General features: G+C 37.8%; 1 long non-coding RNA gene across 1 annotated transcript in view; it reads left to right on the forward strand.

Annotated features, from left to right (window-relative positions):
* The window catches only part of LOC117079242, a 372,831-nt gene that overhangs the window by 95,271 nt on the left and 251,595 nt on the right, over window positions 1-25,965 (forward strand). Inside the window, exon 3 of the long non-coding RNA XR_004435333.1 lies at window positions 14,390-14,397. This is a non-coding gene — a long non-coding RNA (uncharacterized LOC117079242). The remainder of the gene's footprint in view (window positions 1-14,389; window positions 14,398-25,965) is intronic.

Here is a 25,965-nt window from a genome sequence, read left to right on the forward strand (position 1 = left end):
GAAAAATGAATTGGTATTTAAGCCACCCAATCTGTGGCCTTCTATTACATCAACCTGAGCTGACACATACATCCTGAATCATATCCCTTTCAATTTCAGTCTGCGTTTTTCACATAAGTCCCGTGCACTATCCTGGGATCTTATATTCACCCAGGCCATTTTCTACTTAGGTCAGCCAGTTCTGAAATGTGTCCTTCCTTTCCAGATACTCTATTGAGAAGCTTGCTTTGTTTATAATAATATTTTTTGAAGAAATGAAAATTATAAAATTCTCCTCAAAACTTAATGAATATATCTGATTCTTCACCCACCTAAACCAACATATAAACAAGCTGAAATATGTCCGACAATAGAAAAAAATAAAACAAATTTTAAAATGACCCTTTTCAGTCCAGCCGCTGCTACTTTTTCCTGCTCTCTGATAGCATAAAACTTAGAGTTGTCCATTCAGTTTGGTGCCACTCTTTACATTTCTCCCTCTTTAAACTCACTCAAGCCAGGTGCCAGCAGACATCATCCTAGGAAACTCATTTTTATTAAGCCGGGCAATGAACTCCATGTTGCTGAAACTGTGGTCAGTTTGCAGAGCTCCTCTTACTGGGACTTCGGCATCATTTCACATTCTTGAAATAGAGGCTCTGATTTCTGCATGCCACAGTGCCTTGTTTTCCACTACGCTTTACTGACTTTTTCAGCCTCCTCTGAAGACTTCTGTCTTTCTAACTTTTAAACATTGGAGTGGCACTGCTCTCAGTCCCCAGAGGTCCCCATCTATCCTGCCACTTCAGAGATCTCATCCAGTCTCTCCGCTTCAATATTACCAAAAGAGAGACCACTGACAAAACACCATATTTATTCCTCAGCCTCTCTCATCAATTTTAGATTCCCATAGTTATGTCTAGACATATATCTGTATGGATGTTTCATAAGTGTATTTTTTTAAATCATGACATTTTTAATAGCTTTATTGAGGATGAAGTGGTATCAAATGAACTCTAGACACTTAAAGTGTACAGTTTGATAAACCTGCAAAAAATCACTCTACTAAGGATAATAAACATCTTTCACCCCAAAACTTTCATCATATACCTTTATAATTCCTTACCTTTGATTCCAGCTTGCAAATTCTCCTTCCTTTCCCTCTATCCCTGGGCAAGAACTGATCTGATTTTTGTCATTATAGATTAGCTTGCACTTTCTAAAACGTTACATGCACAGAATTATACAGTGTATTATTTTTAAAACCTGACTTCTTTTACTCAGCATGGCTATTTGAATATTCATCCGTGTTTTAGCATATATGCGTAGTTCACTTATTTTTTTGTTGAATGGCATTTCATCGTACGACCACACGAAATTGTGTTGATCCATTCACCTGCTGGTGGGTATTAGGGTTGTTTCCAGTTTGGAGCTACTTCAAACCGAAACACTATACATATTCTGTACACATTTTTACATGAAGATATGTTATTATTTATCTTGGGTTCAAACCTAAGAGTGGAATGTCTAGACCATATGGTAGATACAAGTTTAGCTTTTTTGAAAACTTTCAGTTTCCTGAGTGGTTTTGCCATTTTACATTCCCATCAGCAGTTGTTATGAGTTCCTGTTTTTCCATATCCTCACCAACACTTCATGTTGAATACCTTTTCAGGAGATTATTTGGCGTTCATATATCTTTTTTTTTTTTTTTTTTTGAGGTGGAGTCTCGCTCTGTCTCCCCAGGCTGGAGCGCAGTGGCCGGATCTCAGCTCACTGCAAGCTCCACCTCCCGGGTTTACGCCATTCTCCTGCCTCAGCCTCCCGTGTAGCTGGGACTACAGGCGCCCGCCACCTCGCCCAGCTAGTTTTTTGTATTTTTTAGTAGAGATGGGGTTTCACCGTGTTGGCCAGGATGGTCTCGATCTCCTGACCTCGTGATCCACCCGTCTCGGCCTCCCAAAGTGCTGGGATTACAGGCTTGAGCCACCGCGCCCTGCGCGTTCATGTATCTTCTTTGTGAAATGCCTCTTTAAATCATTTTGTCAATTTTTTGTTTAATTATTTTTTTCTTTTCTTTTCAAACATTTTCTTTTGTCATAGTTATAAGTTAACATACAGCTATTAGAAGTAATATAGGGAAATTCCATGTATTCTTTATATATTTTTTTCTAATAGTAACACCTTGCAAAACTACAGTAAAATTTTAAAACCAGGATACTGACATTGATTGATACAATCTGCTGATCTGATTTGAGTGTTCTCAGTTGCACTTGTGCTTCTAGGTGTATGAGGGTATGTGTAAGGGTGTGTGTGTTGAACCATATGCAATCTTATCATATGTAAATATAGGTTGCTTTATCCATCACCATTGTCAAAATGTGCCTATTTTATCTCATTATTGAGTTTTGAGAACTCTTTATATATCATGAATATGATTACATGATTCCTTTATCAGATATATGCTTTATAAATACTTTCTTCCACTCTGTGTGATGTCTTTCTGTTCTCTAAATACTGTGTTTAGGAGATCAGCACTTTTTTGATATTAACTAGGTACAATTTATACATTTGCTGTTTTGTGGATCATGCTTTTGGTGAAATATCTAAAAATCTTGCTATATGAGGTGTTTAGAAATATGTATGTTTGCCAGAGTTCTTTTTTTTTTATTTTTTATTTATTTATTTTTTGAGACAGAGTCTCGCTCTATCACCCAGGCTGGGGTGCAGTGGTGCAATCTCGGCTCACTGCAAGCTCCGCCTCCCAGGTTTAAGGCATTCTCCTGCCTCAGCCTCCCGAGTAGCTGGGGCTACAGGTGCCCGCCACCTCGCCCGGCTAGTTTTTTGTATTTTTTAGTAGAGACGGGGTTTCACCGGGTTAGCCAGGATGGTCTCAATCTCCTGACCTCGTGATCCGCCCGTCTCGGCCTCCCAAAATGCTGGGATTACAGGCTTGAGCCACCGCGCCCGACCTTGCCAGAGTTCTATAACACTACTCTAGCACTATAAAGGAACTATTTATAGTGCTACCACTATACCATTCTAGTATCCATAAAGCAATTATGTAGTTACATTTCTCCATATCTTAAAATCCCCTAAGCTGTTTGAGGGCAATTACCTTTATACCTTATTTAATTTTGTGGCCTTAGTGACACATGTTTGGAATAAAGTAATTATTCAAAACTATTTATTAAGGAAAATAAAATATAGTAAGAAATAAATAAGGGAGATGGAAGAGAGAAAAAGAGAGGATATAAGCATGACATTTTCATGTAATTAGTACTCATAATTGAAAGCAACATTTTATGTTTTATATCAATTACCTCCTGTTCACTAAAATGGTTATTGCTATCCTTAAAACATATATATGATACTTTAAGAACTTGCATTGTGGAGGATCACCTGAACTCAGGAGGTTGAGGCCTGGGTGAGCCAGGATCATGCCACTCAACTCCAGCCAGGAAAATGAGAGTGAGACACTTTCTCAAAATAATAATAATAATAATAATAATAATAATAACTTGCATTCTTGCATTGTGTCAGCTTAGAAATTTAAACCCTGCTTGGCTGAATCATGAGTAATTGTACCATCCTGCACTGATAGATTTCTTTGCCATTTCTAGATGTTTTAATTTTAAAAGAAAGTAGCATTGTAATCAGAACAGATGAGACGGGATCAAAATAGACTACACATAAATCTCAGTCATGCACCATGTAAACCATATTGTGAGATTCGTGAGTCTCAGGATTCTCCCACCTCCCAGTTGAAGACCCTAGGGAGGACATTCCCAATCATTCTGTCTCTAAAAATAAAGCCACATATTGACTTCAAATCTGTCTGCTGTCACTTTAAGCTTTATTTGTTGACCCAAATTATCTCCCTTTTCCATGGCAATGCTTCAGAGGCTACAAAGCTAATCACAGAGCATGTTTTAGTAAGTTTGATAAATAAAAGTTATTCAATGCCTAGTGGTCTTGTTCTCCCGACAAACCAATGTTTTCATTTAGGTAAACACTTCTCCTCCTATGTGTGAGCAAAGCCCTTCTAGGAAGGGGAGCTTGATTGCCTTAAGGCAAACAGTATTTTCTTCAATGTGGAAAGTTACTGGCTCAGTGAGGAAGATTAGTACAGCATTAAATAAAAGTTGTCCATAGTTAATCTGCTGTGTGAGACAGAGCTGAGTGAGCTCCTTCACACTCTAAATGCATTCCTTGGTTGTGGTCTAGCATTTTAATATCTCTATGCCAAACCTTTTTATTTATAAAATGGCAATAATTATAGTCACTGCTTTACATATTTTTTGAGAAGAATGAAGTCTTGTTAAGTACTAGAACAGTGCCTTAAACCTAGTAAGTACTAATTAAGATGATGCCTTAATTATTATTGTTATTAGGAACTGATCTTTGAACTGCCCGTCCAGTTCAGAGTAAATATTTGAACTTTTGCATTTAACACACAACAAAATCATACTCTCTTTTGCTGACTCTGAACAGTCTCATTTGCTGCTGGTAATTTATTGATAGGAGAGAAAACAGCCTTGAGATAAAAAAAAAAAAACGAATGGAAGAGACAAGGTTTTTGATTCTATTCACTGAGATGCTGAATTGTATGGCTTGAAGTCTACACACCACTTTAGACACAGTGGCATGATCTAGTAAACGTTCATGATTGCAGAAACTGATACTTTCACCATTTAAATAATAGCAAGCAAATGCTTAGCAAAGACTTTGAGATTTTGATCCCAATTCTTCTAAGAATGCATTGAGTATTAATTTTATTATACCATGTCTGGACCTATAATTATGGTTACAAAGAGCAGAGAAAGCTTTTCATGCCATTTAAAAGCAACATATCCTAAGATAGTGTCATTCAGTGTCCAGAGAGGAGAGCATTTTCTGAAGATGAAGATGAAAGCCAGAAATTTCAAGAGGTTGAGAATAATGTAGCTTAAAACAAGGGCATTTTGTGGACTCAGAAGTATGTCATTATGTATTCGTGTTTAAAGGACCATTACAGGTGATTTTCTATCATGTTAAGCTCTTAAATCTAATGCTTCTCTCTCTCTCTCTCTCTCTCTCTCTCCTCTCTCTCTCTCTCTCTCTCTGTGTGTGTGTGTGTGTGTGTGTGTGTATGTTCTACTGGTATTTGGCAGATTTGTTGATGTTTTTCAAAATTCATGTCTTTTGATTTGCTTTTCTTCTTAGTTTAGGAATTTGGGACATATTTATTCAGCACATCACTATGAACTATACTTTAATAAACCCCAGCTGAGATTTTATAAACCATGTTAATATTAATAAATATGAAACAAGAAATGAATACAAAGCATAGTTATACATCCCAAAAGAAATTGAGATCTGTAGCACACCCACAGCTCTTTAGACCTTTACTCTCTTTTACATGGGAATTTCTTGTTAGCTGAAAACATGTGTTGGAAAATGGCTATGTTTAAATTTTAACAATGAATACTTTGAAGTTAGCTTCTTATGATAATATAAGAAAATTCAAATGTTGTTCATGCTAATATAATAATTATCACAGACAGTATTTATTGACTCTCCTCTGTGCCAGGTCTACTGTGATAGGCACTGCACACTTGTGATCTCATTTAATTTTCATCGCAGTCTTTGCATAGTCTTTGCAAGCAGTAATAATAGAATTATTTTCTATTTCACTTGCATTTAATAGAAGAGAAAATTGAGATTCAAAGAGGTTAAATAACTTGTACAAAGTCACAAAGCACAAAGAAAGTGTGTAAATTTAAAATTTTTGACCTCTTCCTTTTAAGAGCTTGGGTCTCTGTCTTCTGCCCTTGGATCTGATTGGGCTTTGTGTATGCTTTGAATAAGAAAATACAAAGGAGGCGATGCTGCCTGTATCAGTACCCAGGTATTTCTGAGCTAGTAGTTTCAACTTCCTGTCTCTTAGAAAGTTGCCTTTTGGAAAATACTCTAGATGCCTTGCCCTGGAGGAAACCAACACTAGTCTAACAGTCTTGGGAGAAAGTGAAACCATGACAGGTGGTTCTCAAAGATGAAACATCTGGGGGAAAGAATGAGAGGTCAAGGACACCAAGACACTAGGTCCATGAGACAAGATGACATCTTGGAAGAGGATCCCCCAGCCACAGATGCTCACTCATCTTATGTGAATCAAGTGTGATCCACCTAATCGATGTATTTTTGAACATCTGAACTACAATGTCAGGAGGATAATTAAAGTTTATTTTAAGCCATTAAGTTTTGAGGTCTTAAAAATGACATAGCATTAGACAATTGGAACACAATTTTGTCCCTAGAATCAAGATGCGACCTTAACAAAACATTTTTAAAAATTGGCATTGGTTTTCAGTCTGGTCAATATACTGGAACTAGAGTGGACTTGAAGACATTGAGAGCTTGAGGGGCAGCAAGCAAAATGCCACTAGAGAAAGGAGAAAGGAGAAAAGATGAAGTATATTTTGCAGTGGTGGAAAGCTCAGTGAAATTGCTGCTTGTAATAATAACAATAATAAAAAGGAAAAGATGGCTAAAGATATTTTTAGGCAAAATGTTGAAAGTGTTAAATGATTTAGATGTGTATGAAAATGTGTACATAGTGATAGATGGGTTGAAAAAAACCCTATTTGATATTTTAGTAGTGTTATGAGAAGTACAAATAATACAGGACTGGCCTAGTTTGAAAAATAGAGCTATTTCCCATGCACATTTCTATAGTTAGCAAATGGTTCTCAAAGTAGGTCACAGCCCCAAAGAAGGAAAACAAATGCAGAGTGTTGCCACTGATTTGACCTGTGGCTTCACAGGAAAATTCAAATCAAAGATGTTCTGTAAGATCTTGATGAGACCTGGGAAAAGTTTAGAGGTACTTCATAGATGCTCTTAATTAAACAAAATAACCCGTAAAGACGGTATAGTCATGACCTGTAAACTCATTCAAACCGTAGAAATTCTAAGCATGCTAAGTGTGATCTCGTAGTAGCTTTACAATGGTTCGAGGTCTTGGAATACAAATATGGGTGTGGTTAATAGAGTAGAGTATTGATAACATAAGATTGCCGTAAAATTGTTAAAGGAATTACAGCAGCTTACATTAACAGAATGATAAATGCCCAAAATGTGTGTGTATACATACATACGTGTATATCTATACACACGTGTGTATGCACGTATATACGTATATAGTTATAACTATATTAAAAACATATTATATACTATTATATAAACACACATATATGTATATATGCCTTTGGATTTATAATTATGGGCAAGAAGCTGGTTAAGATTACTTAACTGTAAGTAAAAAATAAATCTTATAAAAAGAAAAGATGATTTGGGGGGTGAAGTCCAGAACCCAGAAGGTACAGAAAGTAGTTGCAGGATGTTATTTCCTAATCAAGCAGTAAAATAACATGGCAATGTGGTTTCAGAATTGGTATGGTTCATTGACCATTTCATGACTTCTTTACTCCTTTATTTGAAGAGAACTGTGTATTACAGTTTCCCTGTACCTCTCTCCTCACTGAATACTGCACGTGTTGGGTGGTGTGGGGAGAAATAACATCTCTTTAATCCACAGGTTTTAAGTTTAAGAAAAACTACACTCCTCCAACATAAATTTAATGTACATGGCAACCCTGACTTCCATTTTGAGCCTGAAGAAGTAAGGGGATGAGACTTTAAAGTACCTTGAGAGCCAATGGGTATATTTTCTGTGATATAGCAAGGCAACTATTCTGCGACCAGGCAGTGTATGGTGGCCGAACAAAGACAGTCACTATATTAGTTTGCTAGGGCTGACATTAAAAGTACTACAAACTGGATTGTTAAAACTACATAAATGTATTGTCTCACAATACTGCAAGCTGAAAGTTCAAAATGAAGGTGTAAGTAGGTCTGGTTCCTTCTGAAGGCTTGGGGGAGAATCTCTTCCATACCTCTCTCCTAGCTTCTGGTGGTTTAATGGCAATCTTTGATATGCCTCAGTTTTTTTCCTAACTTCTGTCTTTATTTCATATAGCATACTGAGTGGAAGGATATTTGTGCCTATCATATGACACAGCAGAAAATCTTCCAGACAAAAGATTAGAACACTTAATTAAATAAAATGCAATGAACACAAAGAAAGTGTATAAATGAGATTTGGAAGTCATCTCTCAAAGAACACAGCTCGAGATATCCCGGGGATGGTGTTTAGATGGTATTCCATATTAAATTATATTTTTATCTTTAATGAGCACTGCTGCTTAATTGGAATTTCCTGTTCAGTGCATGTTAGGAGACAATTGTGTAATAATATTTTGCTCTTCTTTCTACGTAGGAAATGCCTGAACTGCATGGGTTAGATAGAATTTCCACTGCTTTCTTTGTATTCAATTAGAGCTCAGTCTTGCTGGGACCCAGTGAGGAGCCATGTACCAAACACCTCAAAATTGTATGCCCCTCTGGACAACAGAAGGAAACATTTATGCACCAGATTCCACATAATTCTGTTCCCATTGATCCAAAGGTTGCCCCACAAGGCATTAATAAATGTGCACTTTCAGATTCTGTTGCAATTTTGCATTTATAGGGCATGGAAGAACTAACAACTAAAACCTTCCTTGATTGGTCATTTGAGTTTTAGTTTTACTTCTTTCTGTGACATATGGTACCGAGATTCAATTGCTTCTAACAACATGAGAAACTAGAAAATGACCATGTGTAGTTGTTGTGTTAGTAGAATCATTAGTGTCAGTAGAATCATGTAGTAATGATTCTACATCATCTGGTGAAAATCCAGTTGATTCTGCTGGACAGAGCCTCAAGCTGAGGGTACACAAAGTACAGATTCCCAAAGTGGGTCACTACAGCAATGATCAAATTATCTCTCACATCTCAGTTCCCAGACCCTTTAATCCTAACCTTTGGTATAGAGGACCATATATTGCCTGTTGATTCTGTGCATGTACGTGAGGGCTATGCTACAAGACCTCCAGTGGATGCCTGAAACTGAGCATAGTATGAAGCCATTTGCCGCCAATCAGAACGTGTTTCTACTCATATCTTCTACTCACAAACTTTTCTTTTTGACTAAGCATTTATCACACACTAGCTGTAACTTTTGGGGTTTGATGTGTGACAGCAAAACTAGCACAATTTTTTTTTTCTCTTCACAATTTTACTGATAGAAGATGTGTTCTTACCTTAGATCTTAGCACTCTCAGCATACAATACTTTTTCTTTCCTTATTAACTAGAACACTTTCACCTTTTCACTTAGAAAAATCATTTTTATGGCCTCTCTTCAGTATCTCCTAATTGCCAACATCACTATTCTTCCATTTCAGGGCCATTATTAAGTAAAATAAGGATTACTTTTACATGGGCACTGCAATACTGGGATTGTTGATCTGATAACCCAGCGGGCTACTACGTGACTAACAGATGACCACATAGTTAGGCTGCACAAAGGGATGATTCATGTCAGGGCAGGTCAAAGCAGGACCATATGAAATTTCATCACACTACTCAGAATGGCCTGCCATTTAAAACTTATCAATTGCATGCTGTTGTAGAATATTCCGTTTAATATTTTCAGACGATGGTTGACGGCAGGTAACTGAAACCATAGAAAGCAAAATGGTAGATAAGGAGGACAACCTTACTGAATCCTGGAGGAGAGCACTCCAAACCCACAGGGTGTTGGCTCTGAGCCAGTGCCTTAGCTGATCCTTCCACTGGCCATTGCAACATCTATCGTGTAGCTGCTCTAGGTGATGCGGTTTATGGTAGCACAAGTGGATCCTGGGTCATGTGGTTACTGTCACACATGGTGCTAAGATTCGGTTGCCCCCAACCATTGCAAAAACTGCTCTGTCATGGAAAGTGTGTCTCATTCTGAAGAGATGTTGTGTGGGATCCCATTTCAGCAAATCAATCATTCTTGTCTGGAGCCTCTGAGGAAAGTTTTTCTTTCCAAACTTATTTTACATGTTGAAAAAAATGTATATCCTTGAAGTTAGAGGACTGGTGCTCCCATTGCCTTGCTGGCTGTCAATATTAACCATCACGTAGTCAAAAGCCTTAAAGAGTCGGTGTGCCATATGAAATAAAGACAGAGTCTCACTCTGTCGCCAGGCTGGAGGGCAGTGGCGCAATCTCAGCTCACTGCAACCTTTGCCTCCCGGGTTCAAGTGATTCCCCTGCCTCAGCCTCCTGAGTAGCTGGGACTACAGGTGCGTGCCACCACACTGAGCTAATTTTTTGTATTTTAGTAGAGATGGGGTTTCACTATGTTGGCCAGGATAGTCTTAATCTCCTGACCTCAAAATCCACCCGCCTTAGCCTCCCAAAGTGCTAAGATTACAGGCATGAGCCACGGTGCCTGACCCCAACATAGGTAGTATAATATCTTAAGTTCATAGCTGATTGATAGTGATTGAAATTAACAAAGAGTGAGGAGATCTTCAGTCTTTATCACCTGTACAACTTTGAAAGCTCTTTAAAGTCCTCTGGACTTTAGCTACCCTTCTATTAGGTTGGTGCAAAAGTAACTGCAGTTTTTGCCATTATCTTTAAGAACAAAAAGTGCAATTTCTTTTGCGCTAACCAAAAATAAAATGGAATAACAATATCTGCTAGGCTTAACTCTCAAGATGCTTCACAGAATAAATGATTATTGATTGTAAAAAACTACCTGTAGTTTGGAAAACAGATACAAGATTTGTACCATTTTTACAGACTTAGGATAAGTTTTCATCTTGCAATACAAATAAATAAGTGTAATTTAAAATTAGCAGTGTAAACAAGGCTCATTGGGAACTCTGTCATTAAAGCATAATTTATTATTGGCCCATGAAAATAATTAATTAATTAATGTAATTTTTATTTTTTAGAGACTGGGTCTTGCTCTGTTGTCCAGGCTGGAGTGCAGTGGCATGATCACAACCCACCGCAATCTCCACCTCTTGAGTTCAAATAATCCTCCTGCCTCAGCCTCCTAAATAGCTGGGACTGCAGGTGTGAACCACCATGCCCAGCTAATTTTTGTATTTTTTTTGTAGAGAAGGAATTTCACCATATTGACCAGGCTGGTCTCTAACTTCTAGATTCAAGCAATCCACCTGCTTTGGCCTCCCATAAGGTTGGGTTTACAGGCATGAGCCATCACACCTGGCCTCAAGAATTAATTAACTTTAAATAAAAAGATAATGCTAATTTCAAACTCTTCCTGCCAATAAATTGAAGACATTCTCTCCATAACTGATATTTGGCAGTACTTTATATTTGAATTAGGATTTTTTTTCCCTGAGTGAAGTATAGTATACCTATACAGCTATAATTTTTTTTAAATTTTATTTTATTTCATGGCTTTTGGGATACAAGTGGTTTTTGGTTACATAGATGAATTGTATAGTGGTGAAGTCTGACATTTTAGTGCACCCATCACCCAAGCAGTGTATATTGTACCCTAGAAGGCAGTTTTTCATCCTGATCCCTCTCTCACCTTACCCCTTTTGGGTCTTCAGTGTCGATTATACTACTCTGTCTGCCTTTGCTTACTCAGAGCTTAGCTTCTATTTATAAGTGAGAACATGCAGTATTTGGTTTTTCATTGCTGAGTTACTTCAATAAGAATAACGTCCTCTAATTCCATCTAAGTGGCTGCAAAAGACATTATTTCATCTTTTTATGGCTGAGTTGTATTTCGCAGTGTATGTGTGTGTGTGTGTGTGCATGTGTGTATGTGTATCACATTTTCTTTAGCCACTCATCCATTGGTGGGGACTTAGGTTGATTCAATGTCTTTGCAATTGTGAATTATGCTGCGATAAACATATTCATGCAAGTGTCTTTTTGATAAAATGATTTCTTTTCTTTTTTGTAGATGCCCACTAGTAGTGGGATTGCTAGATTGAATGGTAGATCGACTTTTAGTTATTTAAGAAATCTCCACATTGTTTTCCATAGATGTTGTACTATTTGCAACAGCAGTATATAAGTATTTCCTTTTCACCACATCTGCGCCAATATTTTTTTTTTTCCACTTTCAATAGTGGTCATTCTGGTTGGAGTAAGGTGGTATCTCACTGTGGTTTAAATTTTAATTTCCCTGATGGTTAGTGATGTTAAGCATTTTTTCATATGTTTATTGCATATTTATATATTTTATTTTGAGAAATGCCTATTCATATCATTTGCCCACTTTTAAGTGACATTATTTGCTTTTTATTCTGACTTGTTTGGGTTCCTTGCAGATTATTGATACAAGTTCTTTATCAGATTCATGTTTTGTAAACATTCCCTCCCATTCTTTAAGTTGCCTTTTAAAAGTGATTGTTATTTCTTTTGCTGTGCAGTAGGTTTTTTTTTTTTAATTTTATTTAGTCCAATTTATTTATTTTTGTATTTGTTGCATTTGATTTTGGGGTCTCTCATAAATTCTTTGCATAGGCTGGTGTCCAGAAGGGTTTTTTCCTAGGTTTCCTTCTAGAATTGGAAGGATTCAGGTCTTAGATTTAAGTTTTAAATCCATGTTGAGTTAATTTTTGTATATGGTGAGAGATCAAAATCCAGTAACACATGTGGCTATCCAATTTTCCCAGCACCATTTATTGTATAAGATACCCCTTCTCCAGTTTTTGTTTTTGTATATTTCATCAAAAATCAACTGATTGTAAGTATTTGGCTTTATTTCTGGGTTCTCTCTTCTGTTCCATCGGTCTATGTATCTACTTTTATACCAGTAGCACCATGCTCCTTTAGTTTCTATAACCTGGTAGTATAATTTTAAATTGGGTAATGTGATGCTTCCAGATTTATTCCTTTTGCTTGGAATTGGTTTGACTATTTAGGCTTATTTTTTGTTCCACATTAACTTTAGGACTATCTTTTTCTAATTCTGTGGGGAATTACATGGATATTTTTATAGGAGTTGCATTGAATCTGTATATTTCTTTGGACAGTATGGTCCTTTTCATGATATTGATTCTTCCTATCCATGAACATAGGCTGTATTTCCATTTGTTTGTGTCATCTATGTTTTCTTTTAGCAGTGTTTTTGTAGTTCACCTTGTAGAGATCTTTCAACTCATTGGTTAAGTTTATTGCTATGCCTATGTTTTTGTTTGTTTGTTGTGCAGGTATTGTATTCCTGTTTTAATTCTCAGTGTGGTTGTTGTTGATATATTGCAGTGCTACTGATTTTTGTACATTTATTTTGTAAACTGAGACTCTACTGAACACATTTATCAATCTAGGATTCTTTGGAGGAGTCTTTAGGGCTTTCTAGGTATAAGATTATAACACTGGCAAACAGAGGTAATTAGATTTTCCATTTTTCCATTTGGATACCCTTGATTCTTTTCTCTTGCCTGATTGCTCTGGCTAACACTTACAGGACTACGTTGAATAGAAGTGGTGAAAGTGGGTATCTTTGTCTTATTCCAGTTCTTATGGGGAATGCTTTCAACTTTTCTCTGTTCAGTATAATGCTGGCTGTGTGTTTGCCACAGGTAGCTTTTATTAACTTGAAGTATGTTCCTTCTACACCTACTTTGTTGAGAATTTTTATCATTAAAGAATATTGAATTTTATTGAATGCTTTTTCCGCATCCATTGAGAATATATTCATACATCTCTGATTTCTATATATCAGTAATTCCATCTGGCATATTTTCAACTTTTTGACTTAACTGAAATAATACATGAACAGTCCTCAATTTAATGTTCTTGAAAGACTAACTAGTATTATTAGATGCTGATATTTTTTGATAGGACCAGTATTTAATGTCTATATATCTCCTAATCTAGAAAAAGTAGTAGTGACTTGAAATAATAGGCTTGAATAATTAAAAATTTGATCTTGAAGACCTTTGGTAGGCAGAATAATGACTTTCAGGTGTTCATACATTAATTCCTGAATTCTGTAAAGATGGTAGCTTTCAAGTCAAAAAATATAAAGACCTTTAAGTGGGAATATTACCTTGAATAACCAGAGTAGACACAATGTCTTTACAAAAGTCCTTATAAGAGTGAGACAGATAGATTAATATGAAAGAAAGAGATATGGCAGTGGAAGTAGAGGCCCAAGATTCAAATAATTATGCTGCTGGTTTGAAGATGGAAGGGACCATAGCCGAGAAATACAGATGGCCTCTAGAAGCTGGGAAGGGAAGAAAGGGACTTTCTTACAGACCCTCCAGAAAGGATGCTATTGTGCTGACACCGTGATTTTAGTCAAGTGACACCCGTTTTGAATGTCTGATTTTCACATAATAAATGTATGTTCCTTTAAGTCTCTAAGTTTGTGATACTTTCTTACAGCAGCATGGAAAATGAATGCAAGCTTTTTACCAGTTATTGAATTCCTACTATGCACTAGGAACCATTAACGTAACAATTTTCCTGTTCTTATGGAGGTCATTTAGCTTGTAAAGTTTTTTATTTACATTAGGTGATATTTCAAAGATATACCATCTACAGTTTAAACAAAAAATATTCTGGAATATGTTGTGGATTTACTTCTTTCTGAATACTCTGAACACTGGCCATTTTAAATGTATTCTACATAAACTATGTATTATGGATCAGCAATAAATACAATCCCCAACATTTAATTTGTATCCATGATTTCAGTTTAATCAACTGAAAAAAGTCACAATATTACTTGTGGATTTATTGCTAATATTATACAGCTGGAATAAAACTGAGTAGTAAATTTTGTAAAAGGAGGCAATTGTCGACATGCCACCACTAAATTATGATAAACATGTTACACATTAGAATGTGGTTATTTGTTAAATAACCAATTTTATGACCCAAATAAGGTGTTCATGCCTACATTTTTCTTTAAACTAGTAGGTACTCAAGTATGCCTGTGTGTTGACTCTCAAGCAGAATATTGATACCTTCATGTTCAATAAAAAATCCTTGATTGCTTTTGTCTCAGGCATGAACTGCAAAGTAATATTAATAACTGAGAAAAATCTGCTGAAAGCTTCTTTGATTCAGAAAAAGCTAGGTTTGTCATTAATAAGTGAAATTTGTATAATGGTTTATAAGGGAGTTTTACTTTCATTAGATAAGCTGACCCTCTCAATGATTTTTTTCCCCATAAATGAGGAAATTTAGCCTTAGGTAAGTTATAAAATTTTTCTAGAGTCATAGAGCTTATTGATGGTAAGTCCATGATTCCATGATTTGAAGTGAGTTATTTTTATTGCAGAGTAATCAAACTAAACTTAATCCATATTTCCTTTTCTTCAATTATTCACATGTTCCCTCATGAATGTTTTACTTTATATGCCTGCTACTTATTCGTTTTTTCATAAATCCATTAATTACCTTGAGTTAAATAAATACTTCCTAAAAACTATATAGATATGGGTTATATTTATGATAATGTACATTTAAATACAGATACCAAACAGTATGAATTTGAATATGCTTTTCTTAAGGACTTGCTCTATTTTCTGTTTCTCTGTCTGGCAGGTGATTCTTTCTTTCCGAATGGGAAGATCACTTAGTGTTTAAAAGAGATCAACCCTGAACTGAGACTTTCATTTAACATATAAAATTATGCTATTAAACAGCGAGTTTCTTACCACCTAAATATATCTTGTGGACTGGAAACATCTCCTGTTCTACATTTGGGGAAATACTATGAGGCACATTACTGCCTCCCTTGGCTGATGTTTACTTATTCAAAGATTAGTATGTGACATACACTTGTTGACAGCAGAGGAAAGGAATTGTCTATTATTGTCTGTTTGTACATTTTATCCAATCAATATTGCTTTCAGAATATTCAAGAGTATATTATAGATCTCTGTTACAGAGGTTGGCAGATTATGTCCAAAGGTTAAATCAGGTCTAACATCTGTTTTGTAAATAAAGTCTACAGGGGTGTATCTTTGCCATTCTATTTACATATTGTCTATGATTGCTTTCAGGCTACAGTGGAAAAATTGAGTAGTTACAACAGAAACTGTATAACCTACAAACCTAAAACACCACTATCTGGCCCTTTATATAAAATATTTGCAGACCCCTACTAGAAAAGATATCAAAAAGAATATCATACTTCTACTCTCAAAAAACATGCATGTAAATAATTGTGTATACATTTATACAGACATTCAGAAGTTAAATACATAGAGGAGTATGGCAAAACAGAATAGGGAGAGATTAACGTCAGCTTAAGTCATAAAGAAATGTTTGATGAATCAAGTGGTATTTGAACTGAATCTTGAAATATTTGGAAGGTTCCAATGAGCATGGAAAGGAGAGAATGTTGGCCCAAGTTGGAAAGCGTGCTGTTTCTGTTAGGAATGATTTTAGCAGCAAGGGGCCAGAAACCAGGAACAGGCTAAACAGATCAGGGTTTACATTCTTCATACAATAAGAAAAGTGGAGAAAAGCTAATCCTGATTTATTAGCCACAGATTAATGATTTTAACCGCCCTGTGATTCTCCTGAACTTCCAAAATCTCATATTATGCCTCAGAAATAACAAGGCAGAAGAGAAAGAGAAAGACATCAGGGACGTATCACTCTGTTGGGGCAGAAATGCTTTTCCCAAATCATCCCCATGACCTTAGATTAGGGCTCACTTGTATGTTATGGGAATCCTTCTAGCTACAGGGGAGGAGAGACCTTGTCAAGAACATACTTAAATACAATTTGTTGCCTTAATAACTCAACAATGACAATAATTGAGGAAGAGACAGAAAGAGTTAGCTCTAGCTCACTTGAATGAAGCCCGGAGGCTTATATAACCTTAATGTACTTTGAGGAGAAATTTGACTGTGATTAAGACCTGCTTTAGAGAGATGGATTTTGGCGTATTCTGGCTAAGAGTTGAAAATGCTTCATCTTGTTCAATTTCTTTCCCAACTCATCAGAGCAAGGCTAGTTGGAAACTTCTTTACTTAGAACGTGCTATTTTCAGCTCACCCTGGACTTATTCAAAATTCATTTTGACTTAAAATTAATTGAGACAACCCCATATTCAGGCTGCCTCTGCACTGGAAATCAAGACTTCTAGGCAAACATTTTTCATGATTGTATTTTCCTTTCAAAAAATTTTATTTGTAAAAATTTATGAGGTACAAATGTAATTTTGTTAGACAGATATATTGGGTAGTGGTGAAGTCAGGACTTTTAGTGTACCCATCACCAGAATAACATACATTGTACCTATTAAGTAATTTCTAATCAATACCACCCCTAAAATCCCCCAAACTTTCAAACCTACCTTGTCTATCATTCCACACTATGTCCATCTGTACACATTTATATTTTGTTTTTATTTATTTTATTTTAATTTTTTGATACGGAGTTTCACTCTCCCTCCCAGGCTGGAGTGCAGTGGCATGATCTTGGCTCCAGCTCACTGCAACCTCTGCCTCTGCGTTCAAGCAATTCTCCTGTCTCAGCCTCCTGAGTAGCTGGGACTACAGATGCATGCCACCACATCTGGCTAATTTTTGTGTATTTAGTGGAGACAGGGTTTCACCATATTGGTCAGGCTGGTCTCAAACTCCCGACATCAGGTGATCCACCCACCTCATCCTCCCAAAGTGCTGGGATTACAGACGTGACCCACCGCCCCCAGTCTGTACACATTATTTATTTCTCATATATAAGTAAGAGCACATGGTATTCGCTTTTCTATGTCTGAGTTGTTGAACTTAAGATAATGGCTTCCAGTTCCATCCATGTTGCTGCAAAATATGTGATTGTATTTTTTTTCTATGGTTGAACAGTATTCCACTGTGTGTGTGTGTGTGTGTGTGTGTGTGTGTATCGCATTTTCCTTATCCATTCATCGATTGGTGGGTGTTAAGATTGACTCTATATCTTTGCTATTGTGAACAGTGCTGTGATGACATACAGGTGCAGGTATCTTTTTGTTTTTGATAGAGTCTTGCTCTGTCACCCAGGCTGGAGTGCAGTGGTGTGATCTCGGTTCACTGCAGCCTCTGCCTCCTGGGTTCTAGGGATTCTCCTGCCTCAGCCTCCCAGGTAGCTGGGATTAAAGGCATGCACAGCTACGCCCTGCTAATTTTTGTATTTTTAGTAGAGAAAGGGTTTCACCATGTTGGCCAGGCTGGTCTTGAATTCCTGACCTCGGGTGATCCACTCACCTCCTCCTCCCAAAGTGCTAGAATTACAAGGGTGAGCCACCACGCCCGGCCAGGTGCAGGTACCTTTTTGATAAATTAGTTTCTTTTCATTGGGTAGATGGCCAGTAGTTGGATTACTGGATTGATTTTTCTTTCTTACTTTCCACGCATTCAAAAGCAAATGCTTCTTGAGCAGCCACTATGAGCTGGGCATTGGAGTCAGCCCTGGATACATCAAGGAACACCACAGACCTTCTGTCCTAAAGGAATTTTCTTGTAGTGAATGTATATATATGGAGAAAGGAAAGAAATAGGAGTAAATAAAAAATGGTCTTCTCGTAGGTCACTGATATATATATTTTTATTGAACATAGTTGTAATGTTTGGTCCACATCCAGTTTTTGATTCTAACAAGTGATTACTATTACTCCTTTTTTTTTCAGAATCATTTTCTTTCCATGTATGTCTTTCTGTTTATGTGAGGGAGGGGGAAGAGGGGTACAATTGTATTCTGGATTTTCCTCTTTTCCTCTTCTTCTTACATATTCCTTCTCAGAAATTTCCTGGGATCCTGGATTTTTTTTCCCCCTCTGAAATGTTGGTATTTCTGATGGTCTTACTTATCTCCTTTGACAATAGGAGGAATTCTTTCATTCATTCATATTAGTTACCATTCAAGTTAATAATGAATCCTAAGCACTGTCTGTAATTAAAATCCTTTCCTGACATCTATACTGCTTACTTATTAATGCCTCTACTTGGATGTTTCCGGGACACCTAAAATCCAGCCACTTGAACTCATCAGTGCTCTCCTTCCCTTAGGTTACCTTTCTCAGTAAACTGCATTTCCACCCCCTCCCTTTCTCAGTCCCTCTCACTTGATTACTAAATCTTAGTGAGTCTACCTCCTGAACACCCCGCACCTCTGCTCCTTCTGGCCACCTCACTGCCTCCATGCTAGGATACTGCAGCCCTCTCAGGTGGCTTCTTCTTCCTGGTTGGCTCCCTTTAACTGATCCCCCTACCACAACTAGAAATATTTTTAAGGGCAAAATGGGTCTTCATCATTGGGCTAAGATGTATCAGAAGTTCGGGGATCTGCAGCACTCCTTACAGTGCTTGCGTTTCTTCACTCACTGCAGTCAAGCTGGCAAGCACACAGGGCCTTTAGCAGGACTCTGTTCCTCGTCTCGTCCACAGGTGACATACTCTATTACCAAGGATGAGAAAGCCCACAATTGGAGGTGGAGGCTTACCTGGCCCATGTTTACTCTGCTAACTTACACTTCCTTAGCTATTCTCTTATTGACACCCTCTTCTTCCCTTCTTTGTTTTTAGACAGAGTCTTGCTCTGTAGCCCAGGCTGGAGTGCAGTGGCACCATCTCGGCTCACTGCAACCTCCACCTCATGGATTCAAGTGATTCTCCTCCCTTAGCCTCCCGAGTAGCTGGCACTACAGGCAAGAGCCACCACATCCAGCTATTTTTTGTTTTGTTTTGTTTTTTAGTAGAGACGGAGTTTCACCGTGTTAACCAGGATGATCTCAATCTCCAGACCTCATGATCTGCCCGCCTAGGCCTCCCAAAGTGCTGGGATTACAGGTGTGAGCCACTGCACCCGGCCGACGCCCTCTTCTTAATACCCTCACAGTTCACCAATACGAGGGTGAGCATCTATCTAGGTTTCCCTGGGACACTTTGAGGGAAACTGGCAAAACAAAGCACTGTCTTTTTTCTCTTAGAAGTGTCTCCATTTTGACGGTAAATGATACTATTATTTTAGTTACAAACCTTAACTTGCCTTGTGATATCTACTTTATTTAGGATTTCGTTTCTCACTGTTGCTTAAGCTCCAGAATTAGAGGGATGCTCACTTGTCCTCTATTTTGTATCCCAAAACTAGCAAGGTGTAGGGATGCAGTTGTTAGTTATTTGTACATAGAACAAGGGCATCTCACTGTATCCTTTCCAAGAAAGATGGTTTCCATCACATCTACGTGAATGGCACCTCATCTGGTGTGAAGAACATTCGTGATCTACCTATCCTGGCCTCAGTTTGGTGCCTGGCTGGCAACAGGTTCCCAGGGCTTCCACTAACGCCTGCCATGACATCATCTTTCTTCCTTTCCATCGTGTTTAATAGTCTTCCTTCAGATCTGAAGCACCTGCAGACAGAAAGCTTAGCTGCCTTCGTCACACTGTTATTTTCATCGCCTACCACATAGAGTGTGTTTAATAGATGTATTTTGAATTAAATTACTCAATTAATGTTGAATGAAATGGATGCTAATCAAAGAAAATGAAGCACGTATGTTTTCCAGTTAGATAAAAGAAGAGACAGAGAGGAAGGGCATTACAAGCAGTGGTGACAGAATGAACTCTTTCCAATTTTTTTCAAAAATATTTTTTAGACTTTTTAAAGTTTATTAGTTATGAATTATACCAAATTTTCAGTGAATTCACACATGTATTGAGATAATATTGGAGTTGGTTAGAAACCCAGTATTTTATCATGGTACTGAGGAATGTTAATTCTTCTCCACATCTGATCACTTGGTAACCTCCCAGAGAACACTTGAGAATAGAAAAACCATAGAGACTCATGAAGCAACAACACATTAGCAGTTCAAATATTTTTCTTCTTCAGGGTTAATCTGATGTCTTAGAGATACATTTAGTCTTTTGCTGGAAAGGATGGAAAGTGGCTTCTAGGTCCTCACGTGGAGGTTATTAGACAGACAATAGCCAGCTATTTTCCTACTCTTCAGTAAATAATGCCTGGAAATAATCCCCAACACCAATGTCACTACTGGAAAAGAAAATCAGAAGATAAGACAGGCCATACATTCATTGAGCAACCATGAAATGTCAAGTCCTGTTTTTGATACCTCACTAATAGATGTATTTTTCCCAACAACCCTATGCAGTAAAATTTATTATTCTTAAAATCAAACTGTAATGGCAAAATAAATAGTGGATGAAAATGAAGGACAGTTCATCATTTGTATGCATGTGTGGGTGAGGGAATGCATGCTTGTGTGTATGTATCCATCAGTGTATGAGTATGGTGTATGTGAGTGTGTGTGTTTGTTAATGTGGGAGTATGACTGTCTATGCATGAGTATATGTGTGTGTGTGTGAGAGAGAGTGTGTGTAAAATAATCACAATCCTGCTCACATATTTTCTTTGCAGGTACTTCCTGATTGCAAAGACAAATATGCTTCTTTTGGTCCATGATGAGGAGGCATCAAGGACTTCTTGTCCCATCCTGGCTCTGTAGCCAAAACCCTGGCTATCTTGATGAGTTCCTCTGAAAATTAGACAGTCTGCAATGCTCTTCCAGCTACTCAACTTCCTGATTAATCAGAGTGCCTTGCTGTGGGACTCCTTGCCCAATCATAGGACCCATCCTGGTCCTTCATCATAGAGTGCATGGTGGGGAAGAGGGTACACCTCAGCCTCATCCAGGTCCCACACCCCACTCCTGGTCCTCTTTATTTGGAAAGTTCATCTGACTGGGCCTGTGGTGAGAGGAGGACAGGGAGCTCAACTAAATCTCCTGACCATTTGTGAAGATGAGCTAGAGAGTATTAGTTTTCTTTATACTCATCCTGTCCTACGGGATCAACAGAGTTCATATTTAAACTTAGGATAATACCCATCAGATGGCTGATTACATGGACTTCGAGTCATCTAAATCTAGAGATAGACCAGGTTATACTAAGGACGCTAACAAACTAAAATCTTAGGAACTTAAAACACTAAAATTATCTTTCTTATTCACACTATGTGTGTGTTCACTATAGTCAACTGTGACCTGTGTTCCACTCTGTTATTGGGCTTACTCCGGGACTAAGGCTCATGGTGTAGATGCCGTGTTCTGCAAGGTGATGACAGAGGAAAAGACTGTGGCAAAGTCCACAATGGATGGTCAAGCCTCTACCTGTCACTTGTGCACACGTGGCCTGAGCCAGATCAATTCTCATGAGCTAACCAGACTTCAGGTTAGAGGGAAAAAAAATCTTATAGGAAAAGGAAGGAACTGCAATGTGGATCTACAATGGTCTCTGCCACTTATAAGTGTTTATGTCAAAACACTTTCAGAAGAGAGGTCCTTGAGTCCGTTTCCTCCATAGTAAAGTGAAAATAACATAATCAGTAGCTACCACATGAGCTTCTTGTGATGATAAAATGAAACAATGCATAGAAATCATTGAAAAAGTGTAAGTATGGAAATAATCACAGTAACACACTGTGATTGAAAGAACAACTCCTGAAGGTAAGCTGGTTCGAGCCTGGGCTCCACCACTCCTTGGAATCATAAACTCAGAAAGTCACTTTGCATTTGAGACTCCTCATCTGTAAAATAGTTTCTGATTCAATGTGTTTCTGAGATTAAATGAGATTAAGTATTTAAGTGCTATTATGGTTCCTGAAACAAAATAAACAACCAATATATGTCAACTAGTATTTCTGTTGTTATTTGGATTAAAGAAAATAAGTTGGATTCTGCCCCTTGCAGAGCATCTGAAACATAATGTGAATAATAATGCACAGAAGAATAATATTGTGGTTGAAAATGATTTGAGTTTTCAGTTAGAGAAGTGCTTCTTTGCCATTTTGAAGTCATGGATCCAGTTGAGAATATGATATAAATTATGGGTCTGTGCACCTTAAAGAAAGCATATAAAGTAAGCATTGCATATAGTTTTGGAGTTTCTCATATTTTTCATGACCCTTGTCTAGCCCATGTTTATCATTTCACTCTGCAGGAACAGCATGGTGACCTGTTTTTCTCTCCCCCTTTCGTTATTGTCCTTTCTGGTCAATACTGTGGTGTCTGTGATGATCTGGGTGGACCCACTTCATTCTCTGGTTTTTTGTTTGTTTGTTTGTTTTGTTTTTGTTTTTCCCCTTTGGAAAAAAATGGGTTTAGAAAAGATGCAAACAACTTTGAAAATATACACTAATTAATCAACAGAAAAAGCTTTTTGTCCTAGAAGCAATGTGTTTCTTACAAAAGATATCACATGCAGGACTATTTTTTGCAGAACCATAAAAGTCATGTCCTTGTGTGAGGAAAAACAGACATGATAGATAGCAAAGATAACCCTGTGGTTAGATTTCCCTCTCGTAGCAAGAAGCAGGGCAGTTCCACCCAGACACAGTTCTTTTCAAAGTGCTATCTTGATTGCAAACCAAGAAACCTCTTAGCAGTTTACCAAATGGGACTCTTTCGGATATGTGTTTCCTCATGTTTGTTTGGCACTCTGAAATATCAGGAAAGATGAGAGAATAGGGAGAGCATCTTTGGGATCTGGGATGTCCTTCTTAGTACTGTGTTCAGAACAGAGCAGCCTCTGGGGCCTGAAAACATTGTGAAGTCCCTCCTCAGGGTCAACAACAGCACAACCCAGAGACTGGCAGGGGAGGTTGAAAATGACTGTGGAGGGAGCAGGGAAGGTTTTCTAGAAATTCGCAGAACCTGAGAACACATCCAGCCAGCCATTCTGCCTGGTTAATAACTTCATCAACATTTGGAGAAGGAGGGTGCCTCACAATAGACTCGTCACAAATCAGCACTACCACTTACTTTTCTATCTCATCTCCACCCCAAGGGATCATGGCAGAGCAAGCGGGGTCTGATTCCTTGGAATGAGACACAGCCAACTTAGAATTTCGACGCTACTTCTTACAAGTTGTGTGAGTTGATTATGTCATTTGTTCTCTCTGAGCATCACTTCCTTTTCATGTAAATGAGCATTGGAAGTGTAAAGATTTTGAGGGATAAAAATAATGTATTAACAAAGAGGATATAGTAGATGTTCAGTAAGTGTGAGCTGTTTCCATTACTGCTGCCTAAATTGAGGTAGAAATCTATAGATTTATCTCCTGTCAAAGGAGCTCAAAGGCTATCTCACTGAATCTTTCCCACAGCCTGGAAGCATGGTGTCTTTAACTTCTCTTTGCTTTCATGGTACTTTGCACATACTTCTGCTTGTTGAACAATACTCTGTTAAGTCCCCAAAGTGTCAGATATGAGGCATACAGAATGGATCCTGCTCCTAAGTAGCTAGGAATCTAGAGAAGGAGCCCAGTGAATACGTAATTCCAGAAGCGTGCATCCACGTAACAACTCAGGAAGACCTGCATTCTTACCTTCATTTTTATTTGAGGCTCTGAGACTCCAAGTAGTTAAGTAACTTGCCAAACGCCACGCTAGTAGCAAACTGAAGGACTCAGAACTCAAACCCAGGTCTGCATCAGTGCAGACCCCTTGTACTTTCTATAACAGTGGCTTTTTCTGCCTGCTGATATAAAGCTACATATTCACAGGTCCTGGGGAGTGGAATGCAGACCTATGTTTTAGAATGGGATGTCATTCCAATCAACACACATGTATTACCCCCTCCATCCCTGCAATGCATGTTTCTCCATGGTACTCACAGGAGACTGAGACCTAGAGACACAAGCAAAGAATCTGAGGTCATGCACACATTCAGCTAAGCAGAGAGATTCCATCCAGTTACTTTAATTTGAGAGACTAAACAATTAGTCATTATGCCTTGATGTTTTGCAAGTAGCATTCCTCATGCTGGTTAGGTCTCTCACCGAACTCCAACTTCCTTAACAAAAGGGACCATGTCTTGTTCCTATGCCCTGTGGGACAGATGTATGTCTTAATTGGTGGACAAGGTAAAAGGCGCATAAAAATAAGAAGCAAATAGAGGAGAGAGACAAAAAAAAAAAAAACACAGTAATAAAAGTCTGTGATTTTAGTTTGTTTTAGAAAACGGTGATGAGCCACAAAACATTCCCAGAAATAAAACCAGAAGGAAATCTGTCCACTGACTGCCTCAGCAACTGTATACGAACCTTCGGGTTTATCATGATCAAATGAACCAAAAAGACATGGATCAATCATACTTCAACTACACACACTTCATAGATATTCTCCCTTGGCCTGTGCTCAACCAATTGAGATGGTGAACATCTCCTCTGTAGGCCTTAAGAAAGAATGTAGTAAGAGGTCCCATTACAGGGTATATACCCAAAGGATTACAAGTCATGCTGATATAAAGACACATGCACACATATGTTTACTGCAACACTATTCACAATAGCAAAGACTTGGAACCAACCCAAATGTCCATCAATGATAGACTGGATTAAGAAAATGTGGCACATATACACTGTGGAATACTATGCAGCCATAAAAAAGGATGAGTTTATGTCCTTTGAAGGGACATTGATGAAGCTGGAAACCATTATTCTGAGCAAACTATTGCAAGAAAACCAGACATTGCATGTTCTCTCATAGGTGGGAATTGAACAATGAGAATACTTGGACACAGGAGGGGAGCATCACACATTGGGGCCTCTTGTGGGGTGGGGGGAGGGGGGAGGGATAGCATTAGGAGAAATAACTAATGTAAAAGATGAGTTAATGGGTGCAGCACACCAACATGGCACATGTATACATACGTAACAAACCTGCATGTTGCGCACATGTACCCTAGAACTTAAAGTATAATTTAAAAAAAAAGAGAAAGAAAGAATGCAGTGCTTTACTCAGCCGATTGCCTTTGAGCAGTACGTCTCTGGATAGTCCCTTCTCCTCCCCATTTCCCAGTTTCCACAACCTTTAACATCACTTTGTAGAACTTGCTCTCAGTGGCACCTACATCTTCCTGTTTTTGAATGGGAAAATCTCCGTAAGTTTTTGACAAATTTCCTGTGTCTATGCAGTTTCATAGTCAGAAAATGTATCACCCTCTGGTCCCTGATTTGGCCTAAAGAGTGACTCTTAACATTTCATTCATCTGCATCATTCTTTTTTTTTTTTTCCCTCAAATAAAAATCTGATAAGAAATCT

The sequence above is a fragment of the Trachypithecus francoisi genome, unplaced genomic scaffold (assembly GCF_009764315.1).
Source record: "Trachypithecus francoisi isolate TF-2019V2 unplaced genomic scaffold, Tfra_2.0 Lachesis_group7, whole genome shotgun sequence".
In the NCBI taxonomy this organism is placed as follows: Eukaryota; Metazoa; Chordata; class Mammalia; order Primates; family Cercopithecidae; genus Trachypithecus; species Trachypithecus francoisi.